This window comes from Liolophura sinensis, chromosome 3 (assembly GCF_032854445.1).
Source record: "Liolophura sinensis isolate JHLJ2023 chromosome 3, CUHK_Ljap_v2, whole genome shotgun sequence".
In the NCBI taxonomy this organism is placed as follows: Eukaryota; Metazoa; Mollusca; class Polyplacophora; order Chitonida; family Chitonidae; genus Liolophura; species Liolophura sinensis.
The window spans coordinates 1,430,390-1,453,667 of NC_088297.1; positions in this window are offsets into that span (position 1 = coordinate 1,430,390).

Sequence of the window (23,278 nt, forward strand, 5' to 3'; positions counted from 1 at the left end):
ATATTCCATGCCTTTCGCAAAGGTGATCACGCTCGAGCAGCTTATGTTCCACGACCTAAAAAGCTGCGACCACTGTTTGTATATACGTCTCCTTATCCATCTAGGACTACAGCAGAAAATAGAATAAAACAAGAAAACAAAAGGAAAAGATGACTAATGCTTGTGCAATGATTCAGTAATGACGACGAGGAGTCAATAGGAGTGTGTACATATATGTTGCTACTGTGTGTTCTTGTGGCAATGTGGTCACGATATGGCTAAAACATTGCCAATATTGTGGCCTTAAGCCATAACCATTTATTCATTTTTGGGCATTTCTCGGTGTTAAACGTCAGTCGTGGCAGAAACAAGTAAATAACAACAACATGGAAGCTTTCAAGGCGATTACTGCGCACATTTCCGGTCCTAACAGTTAGAGTCTCAATGGCAAGCCTCAATCCACAGAAATTGATAAATCCACCGTTCCTCGTGACATCCTCAGGTGAAAGATAACACTGGCATCCAAGTGACAATTCAGTAGAACACAAAGTCATTGTGACGAATGATTGATAGCCAGTCTCTCTACGTGTCACCATGCCCACTTACTAGCTGTAATCCAGTCCTCGGGTGATGTCATAATTTTTCAAATCATGTGTCATGCTGGGTATTGGGCGGAGTTCAACATGCTTTGACGGAAGGCCACACCAGTTTCCGATACGACTTATGACGAATCTGTAAACCCTGTTACTGACACTGCCATATTTAAAATTGTTTACACGCTTTAGTATAAAACAACCTTAATAAATGGGCTTTATTTTATCTCTTGTTAGTATATAATCTCACAACAGTATGGTTTTAGAGGAGAATGTTCGGGAATTAAGGCGATGTAGCCTGTTCGCAGAGACAGTGGTGTAGGCTGTGTTACTGCGTGGAGTTTGTTCTAACCGCTTGTTAATGCAGTCATTTAAAGCAAATTACTCTTCATTGTTTCGCACGCTTACTTTTGAAATAACTTGCTTTTGAATAATTATGTCAGCCGAGGCAATAAGTTCTTCCTGTCAAAACTAAGCTGATGGAGATTAAAAATCATGAATAATTAGAAAAAGTATTCTAACTGCGTTTTGCTTGCAACAATATAGACGTACAATATATCAATGCCCAGAACTTGTGTTGTTACGTTTAATTGATTAAAGGCAATCTTGGTAGTGAGTATAACTGTCTGTACAGACAGCTGCATATAGGTGAGTGGCTAAAAAAACAGACTATAGAAAATAGCTTATCTCACTATGCTGAAATGCAAGGAAAAATATGTTGTCAAGTAAAGACTTTAACTTGCGATAAAATATTCCAGTCGAAGTTATTAACATGTCCGTTTAAATCTTACTACATCCTAATTGTGCGTAGAATTTGGACTTAACGCTTTTCACACAAAGTCTACACCTGTCAAGAGGGTTCGCTTTTTTCTTTCACCGTACAAATTTTATAAATTTGATAATATGCTGTGATGCGGAGGGGGTAAAACCGTTATGATTAACATGAATGTTGTTTTCCCCAGATTTAGAGTTACTCTGCTGCTGACCAGCCAGTCCTTCAGTTTAGTCATTTCAATAGACATTGTATTTGCAAGCTAGACAAGATCACAGCCAGAAAGATGCAAGCACCGTCGGCAAAAAATATCACACTGAGTAAAGTAGATGTTTTAATAATATTAATGTTAATGTATTTTAGAAACAAAAGAGAACTGGGGATTCATCCATGGGGAGCACTGGACGAGATAAAGGAGTGGACAACTGCTTTTTTTTTTTTGGTAGGAACACATTGAGACCGTTGGCTAAGATAACTCTCAATGCAGTTTTAGTGGTATTACGAAACTCGTAGTTTTCTGATTTATGTACGAAAATTTTATGGTTGATTTTATGGTATCGAATGTTTTTTTCAGGTCTATAAATGTTACTACACTTAATTATTTCGAACCCTTTGCAACAGTACAGTTTTCAAACAGTTTCAGGGCGACTAGTGATGTAGAATAGTTAATACGGAATCCAAACTGATTACATATCAAAATTAAATTATTTTCGATATAGTCTATCATTGGTTTTGAAAAAGCACGTTCAAATAATTTATTAACAACTAGGCAATACTGATATTGGACGATAATTTTCAACGAATAAGCGTTCATTTACCTTGTAGACAGGTGTTACTTTGGCAATCTTTAACTAAGTGGGATAAAACTGATGACAACTACGACTTGAGGCATTTAAGTAAAGACTCTCTAATTCCATCATGTCCTACTATGTTTAAGATCAGTTATAAGATTTTCAGTTTCCAGCGCTGAACAAGGCTGTTAATTGAAATAAGTATCAGTTGGTAAAGGGGGAAAATTCTGACGCTATTTCTTGGACTGGGGAACATATCATCTAATGTTACTTGGTGGGTGACAATCGGTTTTTAAAAAGATGCAGATGAAAATCTCTCATCAGAAGACATCTTTTGTTTCCGGCTTTTATGTCATTGAGAATGATATCTTAGCCTTTATTGTAATTACTGATATTTTATCTGGGGGCGATGAATTATACGTAACCAATAATTTTGGACGCCAATTTTTGTTTGCACAAAAAGCCACTCCTTCTCGCTTATATCTGGCTATGGTGAATGTCTGGTTTCTAGGCAAGTCAGGTAGACTGGTACTGGCAGCATGCAGCCAACTTTCCGATAGACAGTGGCTGAAAATTTAAACACCATGTTTGCGATTATTCCCATTATTTCGGAAAAGTGTTTTTTAAGACTTGAATTGAAATGTAAACAGGATATTGATTGGTCTTTAGTCACAGACTAGTCTCTCACAGTTCAGTTAAACGAGTTCTGTTTTGACAGGTATCACTGTTGACGTCATAACTTATTTTCCGGACTGACCACTGAAAAAACAGCAGATTAAAGCCACTTCTACGCCCAAGGAGAATGTTTAGCAACATCGTATACCGCGCATTCGGAAATAAAAGCCTACCGTTCATTGTATCCTTTAAGAAGCAAAACCGTTTTGTTGTAAGTTTACAAAAGTGAAAGTACACAAACCTCTAATGTCTACACAATACATCCAGGTTACACATATCATTATTAACAAGAAAAAACATCCTGTAATTTACAAACGCAAGAAAGGAAAGTACTAATGTCTGGAGAACAAACGCAACAAAACTCCATCCGAAGTTAATTGTGGCAACACCTACAGTAACATAAAGCTGCAAACGTATTTCATATCCTAATAAAAGTTTTACACGGCTGGCCAAGCTTCCATAACTCATATCACATGTTTTTAGAGAGATTTGCTTGCCCATTGGAATCACGCTGAAGTGAACCGTGCCTTACCTCGAGATGCCTTTGTGAGAACGGTGTTCTTCTCTGCGCTCCGCTTCTCTCCCAAGCTCAGTCTCTGCCTGCCGTTCCCAGGGCTCTGGGCCTAAATTTATTTCAGGGGGCGCTTTTCAAAGCCAGTTATTACCAGTTTAGTTCAGTTCTTTTATTTTAATAAATTTTATCTTCATATATCTAATAACCTATACTCAGCCCTCTGTAAAACCAGTAATGATCGGTTCCAAATTGTCAGCGTCACGTAACAAAATAAGCTCTACACATGGTTACATGTATGTTTTAAGATTATATCCTTGCAAGTAAAATGACATAAGAACACCTTTTCCTATCCATATTGTCAAAAGTCCACGAGCACGGTTTCGAGCCCATTGTCGCGTGTAATGTCATAATTTTTAAAAAAATCAGCGGCATGCTGAGTACTGGGGGTAGTTCCACATGTTTTGACACCAGTTACCAAAACTGATATGGACTTTACTGTAAACCCCTTTTTCTGAAATTGCCTTATTTGAAATGTTTACACGTTTTAGTATAATAATAAGTGATTTTTTTTATTTCTTGTATATAATCTCACGACAGTGTGGTTTTAGAGATGGATGCGAAGAAATTAAGGCGATGTATTCTATTCGCAGAGAAGTAGGCTGTGTTATTGCATGTGTTGTGTGAACAACTGCCGTTAGCTTCTAAATTTAGCTTGCAACTGTTTACATATGCTGAGTTCAGGGCCTGCTGTCTGTCCCTGCTTTAGAATGTTCCAGAATACGCTCAGTTCTGGGCCTGTATGTTTACGACAAGTGTTCAAGAATTTCCACCAAGCTCTTGTTTCAGTCTGAATTTGTATATTTAATTTGTGCTCCTGTGTACACAGTGCTTATTAGTACACGGACCCTGTCTGTGGAATTTTGTGTATATTTCGTCATACACTCAGTTATACTGTGGATTTTCCCTCATATGAATATTGCCTCTGTGCATTTATGCCTGTGTGGTTTTCAGCATTGTGGAGTACATGCGCCCATTTGGACTTGACACCGTTGTACATGTAAGTACTTTAGTATTTGTATGGATATTGCTATCCTTTCTTGTTAAACGTAAGTACTTTTGTAGTTGTATGTCTTGTTTTCTGTTCTTGTTAAACCTAATAAATTGTTGAAAAATAAAATCTACTGGTTTTGTTTACTTTTTTGTGCTGCTACACTGTCGTGTATTTGGAACAAGCCATCTCCTTATAATACAGACAGTTTGTGTCGTAACAGCAAATGCGTGTATAAGCAATTTTCTCTCTTTTCCTTAAAGGCTCCCTGTATGTGGTACGGTAATCAGGGCTGTTAGGTGCTGAAGCTCGGAAAGGATGTCTACCCTCGCTGAGATAAAGTGGCGGCAAAAATAAAGTTTACATAGAGTTCAAATCAATTTATTTTGCCAAAGCAAACATCAGGATGACTGAAGTTTAATATATTGAAAGTCTTGAGTAAAGACGGAAAAAGCAGCCTCAAATCATTTACAAGTGAACAAACAGAGCAGGGGTAGATAAAAAGCCATTCTATCTTCGTTAACAGTGAGCAGAGTATACACAAATTTGATTATTTTTAAAATTAGTCAATATCAAAACCGATCAATATCGGGAGTGGCCATCCCTTGCTTCAATGCATGCAAAACCTTTCTGAGGCATAGACAAAGTCAGTTGTTTATGGGGGACATATCTGGGGGAACGTGCAGGCCACGGCAAGACGTTGAAGTTCTGCACAGTTCGAGCTGTATGGGACCTGGCGTTGTCATATTGGTACTGGACACCAAGTGGCTGCTGTTAAAGGAATGGCAGGACAACAGGACGTAGAATTTCACCCACGTAGCGTTGAACTGTTAGGTTCCCGTAGATAATGACCAGTGGTGTCCGTTCCTCTCCACAAATCCCATCCTGCATCATCCCGCTGCTGCCACCAAACGGTACCACCTTCTGGACGCATGATGCAGCCGTTGGCTCACCTCTTCGACGGGGAACTCGTTGCCTGCCATCCCCCCGGAACAGGCAGAAGTGGCTTTCATACGTAAAAACAACACGTTGCCAATCACGTCGCTGCCAACGGCATACTTCCCCCCGTTCCAACAACACAAGGTCCAGTACTGATTACCTCCATTGCTCAACTTGTCGGTGTTAGGACATCTGCATTATTCTCTAGGCAGAGGTGCTGCATCAATACAATTTCTATTCTTTTCTGATACAACCGTTCCAAATACTCAAAGTGAAACTGATTAATTGTATCGTCCCAGTCATTATGGACAATATAAGTATATAACTTACACGTAAAATGTGAAAGTTAATCGCCAAAAAGAATCTGACTGATTGCATCTTCCCAGTTGTTAAGGGCAACTTAAGTATATAAGTAGTAGACTACATGAGCAACTGAATTCCTCAAGGGAATCTGATTGAGTTAGATTACTTGTTATGAGTCACACTTAATTTGATTAATAGTGTCTGCTGAATAATACCAATGTTATAACTGTACGTACACACAAATTGAGTATGATCAATTTTGTCTACTTAACGGTGTACAGAAAGGCGTAATCATTGTCCGGGTCGTGTTTGAAATACATTTTCTTAGTGTAATCAAATTCCTGTCGGGCGGTAAAACTGTCAATGTCTGTATCCACCTTGGTGAAAGTAGAGCGGACAAACTCTTCGTCCTTCATCCCGTGTCCCTTGTAGTGATCTCGCCACTCCGCGAGACTAATTAGTTTGTCATGGTTCTCGTCCATTACGTCAAACATGGCGCCTGAGGAAGCTGAAATAAGTTCATTGTGGTACCAATCCTGTTGGCTCATATCGCCATGACCTTTGATTGATTGTATCGTCCCAGTCTTCTGGATTGATGGACGTTTCTATCTTGGGTTGGCCACAGTGTTCTAGAATATTGTCCCAGCATCTTTTGAAGATTCTGGCTATTCTTATAGGCATCTACCACATTTCCGTCCCGTAACAGATAACACGGGTACTCCAAGAATTGCGAAACCGTCAACAGGCTCGGGCCGCTTAAAGAACTTATAAAGCCCCGACCATTTTTGTTTTTCATACGCACCCAAATCCATCTTGGAAGAAACTAGAATAAAACAAAAAGCAATATGTTGGCATTTTGGACTACAGTGTATTGTGCTGTAGATCAACAGCTGTACTCTAACCGTGAATTTGCAGCCAATGAGACGACATTACACAAATACAATATCATGGTATTCCGCAACCAAAGTGCTGCAAAGGAACAAACACTAACACGGTGTAAACTCACAGCTAGAATGCTTGTATCTTACATGTATTTCCATGGTAAGTCAGTAGTGCAAAAACATACCATATATCTATATTTCTACAGTTAGTGCAATTCCCTTTGACACCATAATATGTCTCTGTATATCAGAAGAAAAAAAGTATTTAAATGTGACCGTCGAAAATATTCACTCAAGCCTGTAGGCCGCCATTAGAGCCCAAATAATGACGTCATGCCGTAAATGCACAAGTATCTTCTAAATGGATGATAAGTAGCCACCCGTTTTAACGTTGTTGTGGTTCAGTGCCAGATTTGGGAAAACTCTTTTCTAAACATTACTACAAGCGTTTAAACTGATTTGTTTGATATCGCCTTTACTTACTTACTGCACCATTTACTTGGACAAGGAGTCTGCTCCAATTGAGATTTTTATGGCGCCTTTAGATTTGCTGGGAATAATTTTGGTGAAATTGACCAATCATGAACTGCGCCTCAACTTTTGTCCTAGTCAGTGGGAAAGCCTGGTAGATATATCTGAGTGAGGTTAGACATCTTGTCCGACCATCAGCACCTAACAATGCTGATTATAACATACACGGGGACATCATGCGAAACAGAGAAAGTCACTAATACATGTATCCGCAAAAATCCGAGCAGAAGACAAAAATGAATTGTGTATTTTGATTTTGAAGAATTTTCTAAAAATTTACTGTTCTACAGATCTGTTTTTTTATTCGTATAAACCGTATTTAAGAATGTTTCATCTACACGAAGGCGAAAGGTATTATGGCGAGAAAAAGCCGACAGAGCCCACGCAAACCCATGACCATCGGCTGGTTTTGTATTCTTAGTGTTAAAACTTAACAATTTAAAGTGTTACACCGCACGTACACATCTTTACAATATCAGCAGATCTGTTTTGCTCCTCTTCATTAAGATAGAACTGAACAATGCACATAGGTCTACCCAGTCGCATTTTAGTGTTATCTGGGTTGTGCAATAAAATATCAGCGCGTTTTCACTCACATGCTGTCCCAATCTAAGCGTTAAATCGCGTAAGCTCCTACATGCTGGGCGCATTTAAGGCGGAGACTGAGTGACTCAAACCGCCGTCGTATAAGTGAAATATTCTTGAGTGCGGCGTAAAACACCAAGCAAATAAATAAATGAGTGGCTCAACCATGTTACATGGCTGAAAGTATATAATTGTAATTCATAATGTATACAATGTTAAAAGTTAGAGGATTTGTAAACCGGATATATTCTGGGCCTGTCAGATTTGTATTTAACCTGATATAGCCCTGGTAGGATTATATAAGAACAATGACTGAGCGTTTGCAGAGACTCATTGTTAATTAAAGTGTCGCCGTTACATGTTTATCAGGTGAATTAAAACTACTACCTCACAGGAAACGCATAACTCTCGGGTAATCTCAAAACTAAAGCAGAACGAAAATTAAGTGAAATTAACGTGTTACATAGGGGAGGCGTTGTATTTATTACAGCTATCAAGACAAGATGGATTTGTTCAGAGTACAAAGACACAGAGGGTACGTCTACTCGTCTTTCGGCAAATTACGTCTCTTTCTACTCTACACTACATGTACCTTATGACAAGCCTCAAATATGTTTAGTTCTAAGTCAGCGCCTGTATCGGATTCAGATTTGGATAGAAAATTAACCACAATGTATGTAAGCTTTACTTCTCTATTTTACGGAGTAAAAGCATGTTGTCAGAATTGGAGGTCGCAAGAGGTATATGTAGAAAAGCGTAAACCACCGCTAACACAACGAACGTTAGAAAGAAAAATGTATAAACACCACATTAATAAACGTCTACAAAACTAATCGGGCAAAATTGCATGTAAACGGAGGTGTCTCAAATCTATTGACCCGGTGTAACCTTGTAATCGTATTTTACATCCTAATTATAATTATGCCCTACACGGGAAGGTCTGGTAGAAGCTTGCAGGTGGTTGTGAGATTCCGCCGTTTCCTCCTATCATTTTGCTGGTCGCCGTCATAAAAGTGAAATATTCTTAAGTATGGCGTTAAACACCAGTCAAATGAATGAATTAATGCAAAAAAAATTGCATTATGCAATTTTACACCGTTATGTATGACTATTTAACGTCTTCATGTACTGTTAGTCTGCGGACCTTTGTGTTATATGTTATAAGCATAACAGGCCCTGTTATATATGTTCAGCGCGGACCTGGCCGAAAGCACCTTGTTCAATGCTCTGTTTATTTAACTGGCTGTACATTGGCTGTTAATTCTGTGTCTAAAAATAGTTGAATCCACCTGGAGCGTATATAAGCCGTGTTTTCTGTGCAGAAGGGAGATTTTTTTGCTGCATCCACTGGGAGCCAGGAGAGTGTGCGACGCTCTCGTATCGAGTCCATTATGTTTATATGAGCTGGTGATGCCAGTTTCATTTGGGAGGACAGATTTTTATGCCGGCACCGTTTGTGTACCACAGTAGTACTGATGTCTGGTTTATGTGAATTTCTGCGGAAGTCACGTTTATTGGTGTCCGGATCTTTATTATGATTATACAGTGTGGACTGTGTAATTTGTTTAACACGCTGACCTCACCTGACCGACAAGGTCGTCAAGTTTGCTGAAGTTTTCAGTTTTGCAAAGGACGTTCGTTCTGCCACAAGGTGACATTACTCTACGTCTCTGAACGGCTCGTTTGTGAGCTTCTGCGGGAGCTGTGACTGATCTGAAGTGGATTATACCTCCATGCCTGTATTTACCCTGTGTTGTGCTCTGAGGGTGTGACGTCATTCAAAGGCTTGACTGTTCCAGTTCTGTGTAACCTGTGTACTGTGTTCGTGTTCGCTAACCTGGCGAAGTACCTGTCTAGGACAATTTGTGACTTGTGTGGATTGTGTGTTTATCCCATGGTCTTTACGTTGGATTTCCTGGAATACGTTCCTTGGGATGCAAAGGTGAACTGGAAACTTGTAAAGACCGGTAATACTGATGTGTATGTTGTTGTTGTTGTTGAACTGTCTGTAAAACTGTACGTCTCATTTTATATATAAAGCATTGTTTACATTGTAATATTGAGGCACTGAGTCTGTTTTCTGTTGCTGTTTTCAATACCGTAACAACACGGCTTGCTACTCTCTACGCCCCAGTTAATCTCATAACTTGTGTAACATGATTTTTACAGAGATTTGATTGCCCACTGGCATAACACTGTAGTGAGCTGTAACCGATATTTCACCCAAGTTGTCTTTGTTAAAATGTGAAACTGAAAAATCCACACCTACCCTTGAAATATTATCCCTAGTCAGTGAGGAAGTCTGGTAAATATATCTCAGTTAGGTCACACATCTTGTCCGACCATCAGCCCCTAACACTGCTGATTACAGCTTATATGGAGTCATGAAACAAAGAAGAGAAATATAAATAATATATGTGTCAGCAAAATTCTGGACCAAAAAGAAAAATAAAATGTGTATTTTTCTTGTGGACAATATCCTGAAAATCTACAGATCTAGAACTATGTTTATTTATTGGTATAAACCGTATTTAAGAATATATCACCTACATGACGGTAAATGGCATTATGGCCAGAAAAAAAGACAGTACCACACACAAACTAACTACCATCTTCAGGTTTTGTACTGTTAGTGTTAAAACTTCAACTTGGTAAAGTGTTACACCGGACTTAAACATGTTTACAATGTCAGCGGATCTGTGTCTCTTCTGTTCAGTAAGGCAGAACTTAGCAATGCAGATAGTTCGACACTGTGACACGTTTGCTTTAACCAGGTTGTGCATATATCAGCATGTCTTCACTAACATAATATCCCTAATAAAATTCAAGTGTTAGATCGTGTAAACCCAGATCTACCTGGCACACGTCAGGCGGAGACTCTGAGTTGTCCAAAGATGTTAAATGTTTTTGACCTGAACTGAAACTGCACATTATGGAAATCAACTCAACTCTGAGGAATAAAGGAATACAGCAGCTGATGTATAGAGATTTTGACTGGATTAATTGCGTCTAAGACAGATTATGATGCTTTTTAAACATGTATAACATAAGGCATATCATAATTTCCAAAAGACAACATCTAGTAATATTTATTAACTTATTTTACTGGTCCGGCCGGAATATAGTCCGGATGAGACCCTCGAATATCCATTTGTCGAGCATGGACTGGACCTGAACTCACAAGCGACTGCATTGGCACCTTGAAGTAGTAACGACACATTTTTAGACAGTGTCAGATTTCAAGTTTCTTTGTATTTTAAAATGTGTAAATTTTCTGACCCTGTGTCATATCAAAAGTCTAAAACCCAGTAGTCCAAATAGTTAGATATCATTTTATCCTTGTGTAAACTTTTGAACATGAAATTCCAACAGAGAGCGTCATTTTACTCACACTAAAACAACCAGTCCACTTTGTTGTAGACCGTTGCGTTAGCCGTTTGTCTCATCTGCGGTTGACGTCTAACATACCCAAACGCCATATTGGATATGTTTTTCATTTATTTCCAAACAACGTCCAGACTTCCACTGGAGATACATATAATACAGAGCACATGATTCACATATAATACATATCACATATTACAGAAGAGATACTTTTTATCTGCTGCAGGTATCGAGAAGGGATGGATTCATTCAGACTGTATTTTATATCCTGATTATAGTATGCCCTTCGCGGGAAGGCCTGGCAGCAGCTTGGATTTGGTTGCGAGATTTCTCCTGGATTTGCCCCGTTTCCTCTTACCACATTGCTGGCCGCCGTCACAAAATGAAATTATCTTAAGTATGACGTTAAACACCAGTCAAAAAAATTCAAAAAAATTCAAAAAAAATGCATTATGCAATTTTACACGGCTTGCTACTCTTTGCGCTCTAGTTAATTTCTTAACTTGTGTAACTTGATTATTACAGATATTTGATTGCCCCCTGGCACAACACTAAAGTGAGCTGTAACCGATATTTAACCCGAGTTGTCTTTGTTTAAATGGCCCTCTTCTCTACGCTCCGTTTGTTCTCGTCTAAATTCAGTCTCTGTCTGCTTTTCTCTGTGTTTTGGTCTCTGCACATACTCCACGAGGCTCTTTCGAATGTCGCCGATCTCTATCGTTCAGTTCAGGGTTTTTAATGACAAGCAAGTCTTTTTCCTGTGTCAATGATACAGATGTATATGGTGCCAATAGCACTTTACAATGAACAAACAGAGTACGCAATGGACCAAGAAAAAGAAAACGATACCGGTATTAGGATGCCACATTTTTTGTGTATGCATTGCACGCGTTATCATAGTTCTTGCAAAACTAGCACTGCAATTAGGTGAAGTCCTTAATCTAGACATGACTATTTTATGATAATATTTGTTCCTTAAACGAAATCTTCTTCTGAAGCCGACTGGACATTTTATATAACTATAAAGTAGCAATTTTGCTGATTTTAATTTGGCAGATATTTCTCGATGATAGCATTCACGTACAGCGTGTTTTTTAAACACATTACATAACAGGCTGAGCTATACATCTAGAATGTAGCCACACTTCACCAAGGCCATATCGGTTATGAGCAATCTGGGTGCCCTCGTGATCTGGTGGAACCAGGCATTTGTATGGCAACCGACAACAGATGTGAACGCTAATTAAAAAGTAAATAAAGCACGAAATTAAAACAAAAACATGCAAACAGAAGCAGTCAGCAGTTAAAATTTCATTCAGTATATGTGGGCGACATTGACTTCCGAAGCTGTTCCCATGGTAACTGAATCGATGTGTGAGAAAAAGTTTCTTATCACCTTCTGAAGATGTAATTGTTGAGCTCTTCAGTTTTCCCTACACTCCGTTTTGATGAACATTTTCTCAGACGCACATGGTGTTCTAAATGTAATCAAAAATGAACGCCTGACATTTTTGACAGGTTTTATTGTACGGTTGGGCTTACATTACCTTTAGTGGTAAAAGTGTTCGAATTCGACTTTTGCCTATTAGTCTTGTGAAGTAAAACATCTTTGTTAAGATTGTTGCTGATAGAAAATGTATGAGGCCCTGAGGCCTTGTCAATTTTCATGACGAGGAGGTGTCATTACGTATACTGGCGACACTGGAGTATCATGCCAAGACGTGACACCCCACCTAGTGTCCTTGCTCTAACCTATAAGTACTGAGTGTCAAACAAAGCCTTGGCGAGTAGCATTTTTAGGTATTTGGTATGACCCGACTGGGGTTTGATCCGAGGACTTCAGACTTCGAAGCGGACGCTCCATCCATTACATCACGTATAGCCTGATTTCCATTACAACCAAAAATGTAGCAGTTCAGTTGCCGAAGACGTGAATTATTGTAACGTTACGTTTGATGAAACCGACAGGGATCTCTGCCACTACTGTTTTTGCATTCAATTTCTGTCACTTCCGCTTCTTAAAAAAAAATATGAAGGTGAAGGAGATTTATAGGAGGCCACCATTTAAACAGTTAATCCGTTTGCGGAAGAAACAATATGACATTTACCCGACAGTTTGTACAAATTTCCATGTCAACTCATATATCCAATCGATGTACAAATAAGGAATGTCAATTTTGACGAGGAACAACATGTATATTCTGAACTTCATTAGTACACACTCTTTTGAATACCGAATATTTTATTTACCCAGAATTAACCAAACAATAAAATGTTTTTTTTCTTTCCAATCTTTCTTTGAATCTTCTTAGCAGTGTCACGATCCAGGGAGAATTTAATTACTACTGCCCACTCAGCAATGTCCTGTATACAACTGTCCAGCTCATAGGAAATCTCACTGATTTATACTTCTCAGCAGAGCCATAAATACAACTTCGTTCTAAATACCCAAAGTGAATCTGATTGATTGCATCTTCCGGTCAACGTGTGAATGTAACTATATGCGCAGCTGAATACCCAGAATGAATCTGACTGCTTCCACCTTCCCTACGTTGTTAAGACATGACACCCCACCACACTGGAATACTACATAGGCAAATGAAAACTCAAACTGAATCTAATTGAGATCTGCTAGATTGAGATGGAAGTCAATACTGAACCTGGTGAATAGTGGCCGACGAATAGTGTCAATGTTACAGCTGTACGTATACTCAAATTGAGTACGGTCCATTTTGTCTAACCTATGGTGAAAAGAAATCCGGGTCGTGTTTGCCTTACATTTTGATAGCATAATCAAGTTCCCGTCGGGAGATGAAACCGTCTTTGTTTGTATCCATCTTGGTGAATGTAGAGCGGACAAACTCCTCATTCTTCATCCCGTGTCTCTTGTAGTGATCTCGCCACTCCGCGAGACTAATTCGGTGGTCATGGTCCTCGTCCATAATGCCAAACACGGCGGCTGAGAAGGCTGGCATACCTTCATTGTGGTACCAATCCTGCTGGCTCATACCGTTATGGCCTTTGATTCAGTCTTCTAGATTCACGAACGTTTCTCCCTTAGGTCGGCCCGAATGTTCCAGATTACGGTTCCAGAATCTTTTGAAGAGCTTCGCTATTTTACAGGCATCTTCCACCTTTCCCTCCCGTAACAGATGACAAGGATACTCCATGACTTCCGAAATGGCCAACAGACCCGAGCCACTTATGTTCAAAATGTTGTAAAGTCCCGTTCACTTTCGTATGATATTTGCATCCAGCCCCATCTTCAGCTAGTGCAGAAACTAGACTAAAACAAAAAAGAAACAACAACATAATGGAATTGATGACAATGGTGATGATTATCAGAATGAACAATGTGAGAATGCCTACTTCTATATTGAAAAGGCCGCCTTATATGTGATTATGATCACATTATTTGATAACTTATTTTACTACTCTCGCCGGAATATTTCGCTTACAAGGCGGCTGGCAGCTTTATGATTGGAAGAAAGCAGGCAGAGTCCCGGGTGAAACCCACGATCGTTGTTGGCAGGCCTTCCCACATTCGACCGAAGAGGAAGCCAGCATGAACTGGATCTGAACTCACAGCGACTGCACTGGCACATTGACGCGTTAATGGCGCTTTCTAAAACTGTGTGAGATTTGGTATTATTGGTATAATGTGTTCATTTCATGACATTATGTTTCCACTCCTCCACCACTGGCTCTATTTTGCATTACAACATTATTAAAGCTATGCATAACATTCCCGTTTTATAATTGTCTCTGGGCTGACGGACGGAGGTAAAATAGAAGAAAGTACAAGCCGTGGCTGATCGAAGTGTTCAGTGTACTTCCCACTGACATGAGAAAATAACTCACTAAAGAGAATTGGCTGATGTGGATGTACACCTCTTTATGTGATAAATTAGCTTCCTGCTAAGTTTTGTCTGTATAATGTGAAATCCACATCTCGAGGGCGCATACGCGATGGCCTACCAGACGCTAGACAGAATTAGCCCAATGTTAAACGAAAGGCTGAATGTTTTAAATGGGTTTAGTCATATTCTCAACCCGAATGCCGGCTGTTTTATCGCAACAGTGTGCGTAGCCTTGTAAAGGGTGCATCGCTGGATCATTTGTCAGACACATTGGTGCAACCAGCCGTTTAATCCAAGGATTAGCGTGTATGTCCGAGTCCCAGGTGTGGTCGAGAGTGTTAAAAGATGCATAAAATGAATGTGCTGTGTCAATCCTGCGTTTTGCACCCGATAGTCTTGTTTACTTGTGAATGCGTCAGGGTAACAGGGTTACGGTGAACTGGGGGGAGGGGCGAGGTTCTGAAATTATATGCTTGTAATTCATAATGTATACAAAGTTAAAAGTTACATACACAGGGCTAGTAAACCGGATATATTCTGGGCTACCAGATTTGTTTTAACCTGATATAGCTCTTTTAGGATTTTACAGAGCAAGGAATAAGCGTTTGTAGAGATACATTGTTGAATAAAATGTCTTCGCTGCATGTGCATAAAGTGAATTCAAACAACTATCTCACAGGAAAAGTTAACTCGCGGGCACCTCAAAATTAGAACAGAACGAGCATTAAGGGATACCCATACATAAAAAACTGGAATGAATATGAAAACATCTATACATGACTACAGGGCAAACAAGACTATGGTGTATGTTGACCTCATACTTGACCTTAATTCAGAGCGACCGTCGAGCCTATTTGAATGCTCATCAAAACCACCAGACTGGAACGAGAGGTACCGTGCACATATATGGCACCTTACATAAGGGATGCTTTTATCTGTTGCAGCTCTCGAGAAGGGATGGATTCATTCAGCATACAAAGACACAGCGGGCATGTCTGGCAGCCTCGGTTAAGAGACTAGGCAAACTGCGTCTTTTCTATTCTACAGTACCTGTGCCTTATGACAAGCGTCAGCAATGTTTATTTCCAAGTCAGCGCCTATATCGGATTCAGATTTGGGTAGAACATTTATATCACTGAACTTTTAGTCTTACTGTCCTATTTTACAGGGTAAAACCATGTTGTCAGAAATGCAGCTTATAAAAGGTATATACAAACAACCGTACACTACCGTCCACACAACAAACGTGAGAAAGAAAAAACACAAACAAACTGTGTTCTGGTATCTGCACATACTGCAGGAGGCTTTGTTAACTGCCGCTGGGTTTTAACATTGGATTCAGTTTTTTTTTTAATTTCAAGCAAGTATGCTTCCTTTGTCAAAGGTACAGATGTGGATGTTGACGATAGTTCTTTAAACTAAAAAAAGGTATACAATGAACCAATAAAAAGAAAGCAATACAGGTATTTGTCTCCCACATTCTTTCGTGCACGCATTGTGCGCGTTAGCATAGTTCTCACAACACTAGTACAGTAAGTGGGTGAAGTTCTTAATCTAGACATTACAACATTTATCGCAATATTCGTTGCTTAAACGAGATCTGTCTTGAAAATTCGGCGGATATCTCTTGGTTATAGCAATGCTGAGACGTTAAGTTGCATAAAAAAACTCGAGTGCCATAATAAAGACAGCAAGTTGGCCAGCTGTTAGATTTTCTCAATACCAGATATCATGCTTAAACCAGTCAAAACCAAACACAAATGTTGTTCCAGGCAGAAGTGTTATGACTTCATTTAACGCGCTAAAGAACTACTTTTAAGGCATTTGAGCTGCGCGCGCATGGAAAATTCCCAAGTTGTAGCTCTTAAAGCTGTTCAGGGTCAGGGAGGAGACAATCTGCCAGCTGCTGTAAAAACTGGCGATGGAACTCTTGCCCCAAGGGATACATTTTAAAAGCTATACATTACTTCATTAAAAAGTGGGAGTTGGCTATTTTTCTTTCTCCATTTAAAATGGGAGGGCTTGACTTTTTGAGAACTTTAAAATGCCCTAAAAAGTGTCCCACAGAACTAATTATAATACATTTTGTAACACAAAAGTTGTTTTCAAAACCATTTTCCTAAAAATCTATCGCGATGAGACATTAGACTCTGTGTATAAAAAAAAGACCCAGGGTTAGTAACGAATATTTTTATCCGGCTAAGTTCATTGGCTACACCTGCTTAATGTGGACTTCAACTACACACGCTCACAAAACAATCTGTTAAATTTAACAGAAAGTCTGTTGCCTGGCTGATGCATGCCGAATCATTAAAATATGGGTATTAGTTTCAAGAGAATGATCTGCTGCTATAAAAGAGTACGTTCTAGCATCACTCAGATAACAGTCTTTCTGTTAAATATTTTGAGCGTACGGTGGAAGCCCATACGTCGTTTGGTCGAAAATCCGTCATTGTGAGGGAGCACATATGCCTAATAGGGTGACAGGGAACGGTTTAATATATAGTTCTTTTGAGACTAATAATTTATAAGTTTTTTTTTTTGCAACGTGAACAGTGGATGCCAAATATGAAATTAGTCCTTCAATTAATCCGGCAACAAGATGAGATTACATTCATACTAAGTAAAAGTTTAAGATGGTTGAAGTATACGATTTAAAAAAAAAGTACCTTAGTTAATGTTTAGGTCGTCAACTTTTACAAAAAATATTCAATTTTAAAATCCCAATGACCAGTTAGAGTTAACTTAAAATTAGAATAACGTGCAATCTTTCTAACTTATATATGCTTTTAAAGGATGGCAGTCATTTGGGAATTGAATTATTCCCCAACGTTCTCCGAAAATTTATATGTATGCAAAATTTCCGGTGTGTCTAATATAGCACATATGTGAAGTCCACAACACTTTATATTCACACACAGTAAGGCCCACGGTCGTATCACAGACATTTTCCTGCTGTAAGGCAAGTATGGGTACATACGGCATCTCGGTTACGCTTTTATGTCAAAATTTCATATAATATCAGAAATCAAATGACCCATATCTATACAGACCCTAACCTTAGGTTAAGCAGTGTTATTTATATGTGTATAACCGTACCTGGGTCTGATCCCCGGGTTTCCTGACCTCAAATCCGACGAAACGAAATCGGTGGTGGAAATGGTCTTTTATTTGTTTGATAGTAAGTGGCTACTGTTGATAGTTATCACTGCATAGCCTCTCACGTGAAAATAATTGTGGTATGTTTATCATCGACTCAAACACACTTGTACGGACAATCTCAAAAATAAGTTCTATATGAAGACCGCGTGATTTCCTTGGTAGCAAACGCCGTGGAAGAAAAAATGTCCCTCTAATGTTATACCATAAGAAACTGCCTGTTTTTGAATCGCTGTTAGCCATAGTGTAATAATTAGACTTGTATAATTGTCAGCTTTAGAGATAGCGTGAGTATTTCTGTAGAGATTTCGTGGTGTTTTTGTACAAGCAGGGTTTACTGTTAGCTGACTGCGTGGAAGGATGATCTCCTACCTGATCTCCAACATCCGGGTTCTTATACAATGTAAGTTCCTATTTTGTAGAGAGACTATTAATATGATGTCCTTCTCGTATCCAGGAACGTCAAATGTTCTTCGCCTTACCTTTTATATTATTTCTTTTTATGTACTTCCTAATAATTTGAAAGGAAAACGTGTATAGTCTAGTTTTCCACACGGTTCAGATATGTACTGTTGATGGAACGAGGGAAGTAGCACCCATCCGATGTCTGTACGTATGCACTGCGTCTTCTTGCCACAGTGTGAAACCATGTCGCCAAAGCTCTGCCTCCATTTAACTCTACTCAGTCACATTATACTGAAATCGGGCCAAACCAGTCCTGACTCCTTGCTCTTGGTGCCGAGCGCCAAGTCGAGGCTGCAATAAGTATCATTTTTAAAGTCTTTGGTATGACTCGACGTAAATTTAAACCAGAGCCCCCTTTACCTGGATCTACCGGTCCCGAAGTGGACGCTCTACCAACTGTGCTATCCGGGCCGGTTCCCTCATCTTCGAGGCGTACGCTCTAATCACTGTGCCACCGCAGCAGTCCCTATATTTGGTTGTCATCGGAGCAAGCAAGAAGTTGATCACTTCAGACAGGGCAGAATTAACGAACAGGACTAAATCGTGGAAGTCAGGAAATCTTCGGACTGGTGCTGCAAAAGTTATTGTGACCTTTCCACTAACTTACAACACATCACGATGCAAGAAACGGCCTGAATATTACCTAACCTCCTCTGAACAGCCAAGTCAAATTAAATGATTAACGGATGACAGAGCAAGCAAATAAGAATCCGCCCACGTGTGCCGTGCCTTATGTTCTATGTCAGCGGCAAGAGTCCATCTACGTGTGGTGTACCTTATGTACTATGTCAGGGGCAAAAAAGTTATAAGACAAGGAAACAAAAACAGAAAAAAAAAACAAAACAAAATAGAGTATTTTACTAAATTACACTGAAGAAAGTACAATCCTAACCCTGACGGAGACTTTGGAACTGAAATACTGAATTAAAGTAAAATATATAACTTAAATAATTGAACTGAAACAATTTTGCTTATTGTGTGTCACATTTCTAGAAGACACACATCATCAGATTGAACGATAACACGACTGTTTCACTTCGTGTAAAAGTGTACAGATGCACTATCTCTGTCGCCAGCTGGAGCTGAAAACGCTTGTCCTCAAAAATATTCAAAAGCTGCCAACATGACAACATCCACGGGAACCTCTGCTGCTCACACTTATTAAACTTCACACACAGAAGAGTTCCACCCACAGGTAATATTATGTATTTGTAGTCTACACCAAGTACACCGATTTCCAAGAAGCTGAAGTGTAGGAGATTTATGGAAGGCCATCATTTAAACAATCGTTTCTGGAATAAATAAGGCAGCATTTTTACCAATTACCATACTGGCCCCTTTTCTAGAACATAGGCACACCTTTTTTTGGAATGCCACTATTTTATTTACCGAGATGAACCAATCAATGGACGTTTCATTTTCTTTCCTGGTATTGTTTAGATTATGTCAGCTATACGTGTACGCCTAACCACAATTATCCCACAAGATACAGCGTAAATCTTGTTTATATAGTTTTCCTATAGTTTTGCTATGAACACATATAAAGTGAATTTGATTGAAAACGTCTCTCCTGTAGTGTCATAACCGAAACTGAATACTCAAAGTGAATCTGATTGATTACTTCTCGGCTGTATTGTCATGACCAGAACTGAATACTCAATGTAAATCTGATTGATTGCGTCTCTTCTGCATTGTCATAACTGGAACTGAATACTCAAGTGAATATAACTGATTACGTCTCCTTAGTTGTGTTATGACTGGAACTGAATACTCAAGGTGAAATTGACTAAGTCTTCTCTGTATTGTTATGAATATAGTTGAATACTTGTAGTAAATCTGATTAGTATTGTCCGTTCAGTAATGCTCTCGATATAATTGTCAAGCTCAAAATGAATCTCACAGATTTCTACTACCTATACCCATAAATGTAAGTTTGTACTAAGTAAATCAAAGTGAATCTGATAGATTGTGGTATCAATCCTGCTGGTTCATACCGTAATAGAGTTTGATCCAGTCTTCTAGATTTATGGACGTTTCTCCCTTGGTTCGGCCTAGATTTTCAAGCATACAGTTCCAGATTCTTTTGAAGATTCTCGCTATTTTACAGGCATCTTCCACTTTTCCATCTCGTAACAAATGACATGTGTACTCCATGACAATAGTAGAGAATGGACCGAACGTGTCTGATCGGGGAGGAGGTTGGGGAGGTGGGAGTGTGGCATTGAGTCTATTTGGAGCTCTATTTCGTTCGCCCCAACACTGACCAATGAGTGAGCTCCATGAGCTGATATTACCGGCGCAAGCAGCTCTGTTTTCCTGCTCGGTTATTTTGTTGAGGTCCGCGCTCCGTTGTCCAGTGAGCAAGGAGGATTAGGGAGTCGTGCTCGAGAAGAGAGCAAAATGGCATTGTATAGCGGACTGCCCAGGCCACGTTCACCCAGAGAGATGCTACGTTGTCATTATAAAAGGGTCCCGCTCTGCAGGAGGAGAGGTGAAGGGGGGAGGAGAAGGAGGAGATGAGTTTACGTGTGCCAGGAGGTTTTCGCAACGGGATAATTGGTTGACGCAAGAGAGAATAGCGCGTACCGAGCGGGAGAGGTCCCCATTTAATTGCGGCACCTTTCCTCGGCGGGACAACTGGCTGCGTCATGAGAAGACGTGCCATGCGGGGGAGCGGTTATAAGATTGGTACGTGCATCGGCGTGCTGAACACGGAAAAGTTAGTCACACACGCAGCCACAGACTCTTTGGTAAAAGCCGAACGGTTTGTGATATGTCTGCGGAGATATCACCTCAATAAAGGATTCTCTTTCTCATATGGTATAGCCAAACACTCGGCGTAGTATATACATGCCGTGTTTTGTACTATGAATGGTTTAATTTTCGATATTTGAGAATTACTGTGAACTGCTTTCGAAGTGGCACAGTGAGTGTTACATAGCTGTATGTTCCAAGTTATAAACATATTGTTGTTTACCTATATGTGGTATTACACCTTTCTGTGGTCATGTTCTCTGGATTTGATTCCTTTTTATGTGAAATTGCATAAAACAATAATGATTGGACACCATAGATGGCGCTGCAGGGCTAAACAATATCCACTTGTGATAATGCTTGCTAGGTCATCACACGCTGCTATTCGCTTCTGCACATACATGAAAAGGTATGACTGCCAATACCAACAAATCATTACATGATATGATACGCTGTTCTATCGTACAATCCAGAAGATAGAGACCACATGATTTCCCTGGTTGCAAACAGGCTGGATGAAGAAATTCGTCCCGCAAAAACAAAGGAAAAAAAAATATTACACAGGGCAATGCCTGTTTTCGAATCGATGTCAGCAACAGTGCATTCGTTGGATTTGTGTCATTTTCATCTTTCCAGATAGACTAGATTTTTTTTTGCTAAACTCATGTGATGATTTTGTACAACATAACGCTAAACCTGGAGGCCGTCGACTAAAACTGGCATATTTATCATACGATCATACAATATAAGCACATGCCGTATTTCGTACATGGGGAATGTCAAGGGGAATAACTCTGGGCCGCTTGTTGACACGGCTATAGACGGGGAACAGACTTTGGCGCCGTATGGCTACTCAAATCCAACCTGTTTAAATGGATTTTATGGAAAATTGAATAAAATAATAATTATTGGGACATCACTGATGACGCTGTATGGCTAATCTATGCCCACTTGCCATCATGCTTGCGAGGTCATTGCTCGCCGCTATTCACTTCTGCACATACGTGAAAAGGTATGACTGCCGATACCAGCAGATAATTGTGTGACGTGACACAATCAAATAAAAAAATATACTATACCATAGTTATACTCTACTATGGCTATACAATACTATACTATACTCTATTATGCCATACTAAGTGAAATATTCTTGAGTACGGCGTAAAACAACAATCAAATAAATAAATAAATAATATACTATAGTTATACTCTACTCTATTATACTTATACTCTACTCTACAATACTATAGCTATACTGTTCAATGCAATACAATACTTAAGAAATATTGTTCGCGTCAGGGTAGTTTAACGGTAGTTTAACACCAAATCGATGTGGAGAGTTTATATTTTGTAAAAAAGAGCAAAAACTCTTCCACATCGATTTGATGTAAAACTACCGTTAGCCCACCTAACGCGAACATTATTTCTATTCTATTACCTTGGTTGCAGCAAAAATGTTTTCGTAATTATAACAAAAACTCCATTGCGGTATAGATTAACAGCTAAAAACGCCCCCACTTTCCCTGACACGTTGTTTTCGTTCAACCGAACGTTCTAAAAGGGCGTGCCTTAATTCTAGACGAAACAATGATGTGTTTTACAGGGGGTGTTAAAATGCGATGCTAAATATTACGGACGTGCTTTACGACTACAACAGAAAAATAAAAAGAATACGTTTGTTTCTCGAAAACAATTCCCACTGTCAAATATAGCGCTATAAAATCTTCAGGGTTGCTTTCATATTGTCCTGCTTTTAGCTAATACGCTGTTATCAGGGTAGGCTTTGGTGAGACAGGCGCGGTGTCAAAAAGCGACAAACACTGACAGTGAGCCGAGGAGGTGGCTCGTTGCTGGCCGCGAGAGGTTGGGCAGGTCAAAAGATTTCCCAAACCCTGTCTGACAGAGCTAATGGAGCTGAAACCTCTGGCATCAGCAAAACAATAGCAAAAGTGGGGAATTCAGCTGTTTAAACGTAACTAAAGTTTGACTTACGTAAGGAAAAAAATAATTAAAAATAATTCAATTCAATACTAATTGTTCAACAT